The 7500-nt window shown below is 42.0% G+C and overlaps 1 protein-coding gene and 16 non-coding genes across 17 annotated transcripts in view; 16 read left to right on the forward strand and 1 right to left on the reverse strand.

The window, feature by feature from the left end:
- Nucleotides 1–7500, reverse strand: part of LOC129976645 (retinaldehyde-binding protein 1-like) — a 112094-nt gene that overhangs the window by 56487 nt on the left and 48107 nt on the right. The gene's annotated exons all lie outside the window — the stretch shown is intronic.
- Nucleotides 431–502, forward strand: Trnac-gca (transfer RNA cysteine (anticodon GCA)). Its single transcript has one exon. It is a non-coding gene; the product is annotated as a tRNA-Cys (tRNA).
- Nucleotides 847–918, forward strand: Trnac-gca (transfer RNA cysteine (anticodon GCA)). Its single transcript has one exon. It is a non-coding gene; the product is annotated as a tRNA-Cys (tRNA).
- Nucleotides 1261–1332, forward strand: Trnac-gca (transfer RNA cysteine (anticodon GCA)). The gene has a single exon. It is a non-coding gene; the product is annotated as a tRNA-Cys (tRNA).
- Trnac-gca (transfer RNA cysteine (anticodon GCA)) lies at nt 1470–1541 on the forward strand. Its single transcript has one exon. It is a non-coding gene; the product is annotated as a tRNA-Cys (tRNA).
- Nucleotides 1676–1747, forward strand: Trnac-gca (transfer RNA cysteine (anticodon GCA)). The gene has a single exon. It is a non-coding gene; the product is annotated as a tRNA-Cys (tRNA).
- Nucleotides 2297–2368, forward strand: Trnac-gca (transfer RNA cysteine (anticodon GCA)). Its single transcript has one exon. It is a non-coding gene; the product is annotated as a tRNA-Cys (tRNA).
- Nucleotides 2711–2782, forward strand: Trnac-gca (transfer RNA cysteine (anticodon GCA)). Its single transcript has one exon. It is a non-coding gene; the product is annotated as a tRNA-Cys (tRNA).
- Nucleotides 2918–2989, forward strand: Trnac-gca (transfer RNA cysteine (anticodon GCA)). The gene has a single exon. It is a non-coding gene; the product is annotated as a tRNA-Cys (tRNA).
- On the forward strand, nt 4781–4852 carry Trnac-gca (transfer RNA cysteine (anticodon GCA)). The gene has a single exon. It is a non-coding gene; the product is annotated as a tRNA-Cys (tRNA).
- Nucleotides 4988–5059, forward strand: Trnac-aca (transfer RNA cysteine (anticodon ACA)). Its single transcript has one exon. It is a non-coding gene; the product is annotated as a tRNA-Cys (tRNA).
- Nucleotides 5402–5473, forward strand: Trnac-gca (transfer RNA cysteine (anticodon GCA)). Its single transcript has one exon. It is a non-coding gene; the product is annotated as a tRNA-Cys (tRNA).
- Trnac-gca (transfer RNA cysteine (anticodon GCA)) lies at nt 5817–5888 on the forward strand. The gene has a single exon. It is a non-coding gene; the product is annotated as a tRNA-Cys (tRNA).
- Nucleotides 6024–6095, forward strand: Trnac-gca (transfer RNA cysteine (anticodon GCA)). The gene has a single exon. It is a non-coding gene; the product is annotated as a tRNA-Cys (tRNA).
- Trnac-gca (transfer RNA cysteine (anticodon GCA)) lies at nt 6441–6512 on the forward strand. The gene has a single exon. It is a non-coding gene; the product is annotated as a tRNA-Cys (tRNA).
- On the forward strand, nt 7064–7135 carry Trnac-gca (transfer RNA cysteine (anticodon GCA)). Its single transcript has one exon. It is a non-coding gene; the product is annotated as a tRNA-Cys (tRNA).
- Trnac-gca (transfer RNA cysteine (anticodon GCA)) overlaps nt 7478–7500 on the forward strand; it is a 72-nt gene continuing 49 nt past the window's right edge. Inside the window, exon 1 of the tRNA in view lies at nt 7478–7500. This exon is cut by the window's right edge and continues 49 nt beyond it. This is a non-coding gene — a tRNA (tRNA-Cys).

Genomic DNA, 7500 nt, shown 5'->3' on the forward strand with positions numbered 1-7500 from the left:
CCGGGGGGGGGGGGGTATAACTCAATGGTAGAGCATTCGACTGCAAATCGAGAGGTCCTCGGTTCAAACCCGGGTGCCCCCTGATGTTATGTTTATCCAAGATCAAAATTTTTTGAACAATTACGTTTCGATGAATAAGGAATCCAGAGAAAGCAAGCGTTTTGTTTCATAGACAGATATTTCGCTTAATCTGGAAATATCATTCCAATTGAGGCAGAGCAGCGGGGGTATAGCTCAGTGGTAGAGCATTCTACTGCAGATCGAGAGGTCCTCGGTTCAAACATGGTTGCCCTCTGATGTTATGTTTATCCAAGATCAAAATTTTTGGAACAATTACTTTTCGATGAATAAGGAATTCAGAGAAAGCGTTTTGTTTCAGACAGATATTTCGCTTAATCTAGAAATATCATTCCAATTGAGGCAGAGCAGGGGGGGTATAACTCAGTGGTAGAGCATTCGACTGCAGATCGAGAGGTCCTCGGTTCAAACCCGGGTGCCCCCTGATGTTATGTTTATCCAAGATCAAAATTTTTTGAACAATTACGTTTCGATGAATAAGGAATCCAGAGAAAGCGTTTTGTTTCATAGACAGATATTTCGCTTAATCTGGAAATATCATTCCAATTGAGGCAGAGCATCGGGGGTATAGCACATTGGTAGAGCATTCGACTGCAGACCGAGAGGTCCTCGGTTCAAACCCGGGTGCCCCATGATGTTATGTTTATCCAAAATCAAAATTTTTTGAACAATTACGTTTCGATGAATAAGGAATCCAGAGAAAGCGTTTTGTTTCAGACAGATATCTCGCTTAATCTGGAAATATCATTCCAATTGAGGCAGAGCAGCGGGGGTATAGCTCAATGGTAGAGCATTCGACTGCAGATCGAGAGGTCCTCGGTTCAAACCTGGGTGCCCCCTGATGTTATGTTTATCCAAGGTCAAAATTATTTGAACAATTACGTTTCGATGAATAAGGAATTCAGAGAAAGCGTTTTGTTTCAGACAGATATTTCGCTTAATCTGGAAATATCATTCCAATTGAGGCAGTATAGCGGGGGTATAGCTCAGTGGTAGAGCATTCGACTGCAGATGGAGAGGTCCTAGGTTCAAACGTGGGTGCCCCCTGATGTTATGTTTACCCGAGATCAAAAGTTTTTGAACAATTACATTTCGATGAATAAGGAATCCAGAGAAAGCGTTTTGTTTAAGACAGATATTTCGCTTAATCTGGAATTATCATTCCAATTGAGGCAGAGCAGCGGGGTTATAGCTCAGTGGTAGAGCATTCGACTGCAGATCGAGAGGTCCTCGGTTCAAACCCGGGTGTTCTCTGATGTTATGTTTATCCAAGATCAAAATTTTTTTTGAACAATTACGTTTCGATGAATAAGGAATCCAGAGAAAGCGTTTTGTTTAAGACACATATTTCGCTTAATCTGGAAATATCATTCCAATTATGGCAGAGCAGCGGGGGTATAGCTCAGTGGTAGAGCATTCGACTGCAGATCGAGAGGTCCTCGGTTCAAACCCGGGTGCCCCCTGATGTTATGTTTATCCAAGATCAAATTTTTTGAACAATTACGTTTCGATGAATAAGGAATTCAGAGAAAGCGTTTTGTTTCAGACAGATATTTCGCTTAATCTGGAAATATCATTCCAATTGAGGCAGAGCAGCGAGGGCATAGCTCAGTGGTAGAGCAATCGACTGCAGATCGAGAGGTCCTCGGTTCAAACCCGGGTGCCCCCTGATGTTATGTTTATCCAAGGTCAAAATTTTTTGAACAATTACGTTTCGATGAATAAGGAATTCCGAGAAAGCGTTTTGTTTCAGACAGATATTTCGCTTAATCTGGAAATATCATTCCAATTGAGGCAGAGCAGCCAGGGTATAGCTCAGTGGTAGAGCATTCGACTGCAGATCGAGAGGTCCTCGGTTCAAACCCGGGTGCCCCCTGATTTTATGATTATCCAAGATCAAAATTTTTTGAACAATTACGTTTCGATGAATAAGGAATCCAGAGAAAGCGTTTTGTTTCAGACAGATATCTCGCTTAATCTCGAAATATCATTCCAATTGAAGCAGAGCAGTGGGGGTATAGCACAGTGGTAGAGCATTCGACTGCAGATCGAGAGGTCATCGGTTAAAACCCGGGTGCCCCCTTATGTTATGTTTACCCGAGATCAAATTTTTTTGAACAATTATGTTTCGATGAATAAGGAATCCAGAGAAAGCGTTTTGTTTCAGACAGATATTTCGCTTAATCTGGAAATATCATTCCAATTGAGGCAGAGCAGCGAGGGCATAGCTCAGTGGTAGAGCAATCGACTGCAGATCGAGAGGTCCTCGGTTCAAACCCGGGTGCCCCCTGATGTTATGTTTATCCAAGATCAAAATTTTTTGAACAATTACGTTTCGATGAATAAGGAATCCAGAGAAAGCGTTTTGTTTCAGGCAGATATTTCGCTTAATCTGGAAATATCATTCCAATTGAGGCAGAGCAGCGGGGGTATAGCACATTGGTAGAGCATTCGACTGCAGATCGAGAGGTCCTCGGTTCAAACCCGGGTGCCCCATGATGTTATGTTTATCCAAAATCAAAAGTTTTTGAACAATTACGTTTCGATGAATAAGGAATCCAGAGAAAGCGTTTTGTTTCAGACAGATATCTCGCTTAATCTGGAAATATCATTCCAATTGAGGCAGAGCAGCGGGGGTATAGCTCAATGGTAGAGCATTCGACTGCAGATCGAGAGGTCCTCGGTTCAAACCCGGGTGCCCCCTGATGTTATGTTTATCCAAGATCAAAATTTTTTGAACAATTACGTTTCGATGAATAAGGAATTCAGAGAAAGCGTTTTGTTTCAGACAGATATTTCGCTTAATCTGGAAATATCATTCCAATGGAGGCAGTATAGCGGGGGTATAGCTCAGTGGTAGAGCATTCGACTGCAGATCGAGAGGTCCTCGGTTCAAACCTGGGTGCCCCCTGATGTTATGTTTACCCGAGATCAAAATTTTTTGAACAATTACGTTTCGATGAATAAGGAATCCAGAGAAAGCGTTTTGTTTCAGACAGATATTTCGCTTAATCTGGAAATATCATTCCAATTGAGGCAGAGCAGCGGGGTTATAGCTCAGTGGTAGAGCATTCGACTGCAGATCGAGAGGTCCTCGGTTCAAACCCGGGTGCTCTCTGATGTTATGTTTATCCAAGATCAAAATTTTTTTGAACAATTACGTTTCGATGAATAAGGAATCCAGAGAAAGCGTTTTGTTTCAGACAGATATTTCGCTTAATCTGGAAATATCATTCCAATTGAGGCAGAGCAGGGGGGGTATAACTCAGTGGTAGAGCATTCGACTGCAGATCGAGAGGTCCTCGGTTCAAACCCGGGTGCCCTCTGATGTTATGTTTATCCAAGATCAAAATTTTTTGAACAATTACGTTTCGATGAATACGGAATCCAGAGAAAGCGTTTTGTTTCAGACAGATATCTCGCTTAATCTGGAAATATCATTCCAATTGAGGCCGAGCAGCGGGGGTATAGCTCAGTGGTAGAGCATTCGACTGCAGATCGAAAAGTCCTCGGTTCAAACCCGGGTGGCCCATGATGTTATGTTTATCCAAGATCAAAATTTTTTGAACAATTACGTTTCGATGAATAAGGAATTCAGAGAAAGCGTTTTGTTTCAGACAGATATTTCGCTTAATCTGGAAATATCATTCCAATTGAGGCAGAGCAGCCAGGGTATAGCTCAGTGGTAGAGCATTCGACTGCAGATCGAGAGGTCCTCGGTTCAAACCCGGGTGCCCCCTGATGTTATGTTTATCCAAGATCAAAATTTTTTGAACAATTACGTTTCGATGAATAAGGAATTCAGAGAAAGCGTTTTGTTTCAGACAGATATTTCGCTTAATCTGGAAATATCATTCCAATTGAGGCAGAGCAGAGAGGGTATAGCTCAGTGGTAGAGCATTCGACTGCAGATCGAGAGATCCTCGGTTCAAACCCGCGTGCCCCCTGATGTTATGTTTATCCAAGATCAAAATTTTTTGAACAATTACGTTTCGATGAATAAGGAATCCAGAGAAAGCGTTTTGTTTCAGACAGATATCTCGCTTAATCTCGAAATATCATTCCAATTGAGGCAGAGCAGCGGGGGTATAGCACAGTGGTAGAGCATTCGACTGCAGATCGAGAGGTCCTCGGTTCAAACCTGGGTGCCCCCTTATGTTATGTTTACCCGAGATCAAATTTTTTTGAACAATTACGTTTCGATGAATAAGGAATCCAGAGAAAGCGTTTTGTTTCAGACCGATATTTCGCTTAATCTGGAAATATCATTCCAATTGAGGCAGAGCAGAGGGGTTATAGCTCAGTGGTAGAGCATTCGACTGCATATCGAGAGGTCCTCGGTTCAAACCCGGGTGCTCTCTGATGTTATGTTTATCCAAGATCAAAATTTTTTGAACAATTACGTTTCGATGAATAAGGAATCCAGAGAAAGCGTTTTGTTTCACAGATATTTCGCTTAATCTGGAAATATCATTCCAAGTCAGGCAGAGCAGCGGGGTTATAGCTCAGTGGTAGAGCATTCGATTGCAGATCGAGAGGTCCTCGGTTCAAACCCGGGTGCTCTCTGATGTTATGTTTATCCAAGATCAAAATTTTTTTGAACAATTACGTTTCGATGAATAAGGAATCCAGAGAAAGCGTTTTGTTTCAGACAGATATTTCGCTTAATCTGGAAATATCATTCCAATTATGGCAGAGCAGCGGGGGTATAGCTCAGTGGTAGAGCATTCGACTGCAGATCGAGAGGTCCTCGGTTCAAACCCGGGTGCCCCCTGATGTTATGTTTATCCAAGATCAAAATTTTTTGAACAATTACGTTTCGATGAATAAGGAATCCAGAGAAAGCGTTTTGTTTCAGACAGATATCTCGCTTAATCTCGAAATATCATTCCAATTGAAGCAGCGCAGTGGGGGTATAGCACAGTGGTAGAGCATTCGACTACAGATCGAGAGGTCCTCGGTTCAAACCCGGGTGCTCTCTGATGTTATGTTTATCCAAGATCAAATTTTTTGAACAATTACGTTTCGATGAATAAGGAATTCAGAGAAAGCGTTTTGTTTCAGACAGATATTTCGCTTAATCTGGAAATATCATTCCAATTGAGGCAGAGCAGCGGGGTTATAGCTCAGTGGTAGAGCATTCGACTGCAGATCGAGAGGTCCTCGGTTCAAACCCGGGTGCTCTCTGATGTTATGTTTATCCAAGATCAAAATTTTTTTGAACAATTACGTTTTGATGAATAAGGAATCCAGAGAAAGCGTTTTGTTTCAGACAGATATTTCGCTTAATCTGGAAATATCATTCCAATTGAGGCAGAGCAGCGGGGGTATAGCTCAGTGGTAGAGCATTCGACTGCAGATCGAGAGGTCCTCGGTTCAAACCCGGGTGCCCCCTGATGTTATATTTATCCAAGATCAAAATTTTTTGAACAATTACGTTTCGATGAATAAGGAATCCAGAGAAAGCGTTTTGTTTCAGACAGATATTTCGCTTAATCTGGAAATATCATTCCAATTGAGGCAGAGCAGCGGGGTTATAGCTCAGTGGTAGAGCATTCGACTGCAGATCGAGAGGTCCTCGGTTCAAACCGGGGTGCTCTCTGATGTTATGTTTATCCAAGATCAAAATTTTTTTGAACAATTACGTTTCGATGAATAAGGAATCCAGAGAAAGCGTTTTGTTTCAGACAGATATTTCGCTTAATCTGGAAATATCATTCCAATTGAGGCAGAGCAGCGGGGGTATAGCTCAGTGGTAGAGCATTCGACTGCAGATCGAGAGGTCCTCGGTTCAAACCCGGGTGCCCCCTGATGTTATATTTATCCAAGATCAAAATTTTTTGAACAATTACGTTTCGATGAATAAGGAATCAATAGAAAGCGTTTTGTTTCAGACAGATATCTCGCTTAATCTCGAAATATCATTCCAATTGAGGCAGAGCAGCGGGGGTATAGCTCAGTGGTAGAGCATTCGACTGCAGATCGAGAGGTCCTCGGTTCAAACCCGGGTGCCCCCTGATGTTATGTTTATCCAAAATCAAAATTTTTTGAACAATTACGTTTCGATGAATAAGGAATCCAGAGAAAGCGTTTTGTTTCATAGACAGATATTTCGCTTAATCTGGAAATATCATTCCAATTGAGGCAGACCAGCGGGGGTATAGCTCAGTTGTAGAGCATTCGACTGCAGATCGAGAGGTCCTCGGTTCAAACCCGGGTGCTCTCTGATGTTATGTTTATCCAAGATCAAAATTTTTTTGAACAATTATGTTTCGATGAATAAGGAATCCAGAGAAAGCGTTTTGTTTCAGACAGATATTTAGCTTAATCTGGAAATATCATTCCAATTATGGCAGAGCAGCGGGGGTATAGCTCAGTGGTAGAGCATTCGACTGCAGATCGAGAGGTACTCGGTTCAAACCCGGGTGCCCCCTGATGTTATGTTTATCCAAGATCAAAATTTTTTGAACAATTACGTTTCGATGAATAAGGAATCCAGAGAAAGCGTTTTGTTTCAGACAGATATCTCGCTTAATCTCGAAATATCATTCCAATTGAAGCAGAGCAGTAGGGGTATAGCACAGTGGTAGAGCATTCGACTGCAGATCGAGAGGTCCTCGGTTCAAACCCGGGTGCCCCCTGATGTTATGTTTATCCAAGATCAAAATTTTTTGAACAATTACGTTTCGATGAATAAGGAATCCAGAGAAAGCGTTTTGTTTCATAGACAGATATTTCGCTTAATCTGGAAATATCATTCCAATTGAGGCAGAGCAGCGGGGGTATAGCACATTGGTAGAGCATTCGACTGCAGATCGAGAGGTCCTCGGTTCAAACCCGGGTGCCCCATGATGTTATGTTTATCCAAAATCAAAATTTTTTGAACAATTACGTTTCGATGAATAAGGAATCCAGAGAAAGCGTTTTGTTTCAGACAGATATCTCGCTTAATCTGGAAATATCATTCCAATTGAGGCAGAGCAGCGGGGGTATAGCTCAATGGTAGAGCATTCGACTGCAGATCGAGAGGTCCTCGGTTCAAACCCGGGTGCCCCCTGATGTTATGTTTATCCAAGATCAAATTTTTTGAACAATTACGTTTCGATGAATAAGGAATTCAGAGAAAGCGTTTTGTTTCAGACAGATATTTCGCTTAATCTGGAAATATCATTCCAATTGAGGCAGAGCAGCGGGGTTATAGCTCAGTGGTAGAGCATTCGACTGCAGATCGAGAGGTCCTCGGTTCAAACCCGGGTGCTCTCTGATGTTATGTTTATCCAAGATCAAAATTTTTTTGAACAATTACGTTTTGATGAATAAGGAATCCAGAGAAAGCGTTTTGTTTCAGACAGATATTTCGCTTAATCTGGAAATATCATTCCAATTGAGGCAGAGCAGCGGGGGTATAGCTCAGTGGTAGAG

Source organism: Argiope bruennichi, chromosome 7 (genome assembly GCF_947563725.1).
Source record: "Argiope bruennichi chromosome 7, qqArgBrue1.1, whole genome shotgun sequence".
Classification (NCBI taxonomy): Eukaryota; Metazoa; Arthropoda; class Arachnida; order Araneae; family Araneidae; genus Argiope; species Argiope bruennichi.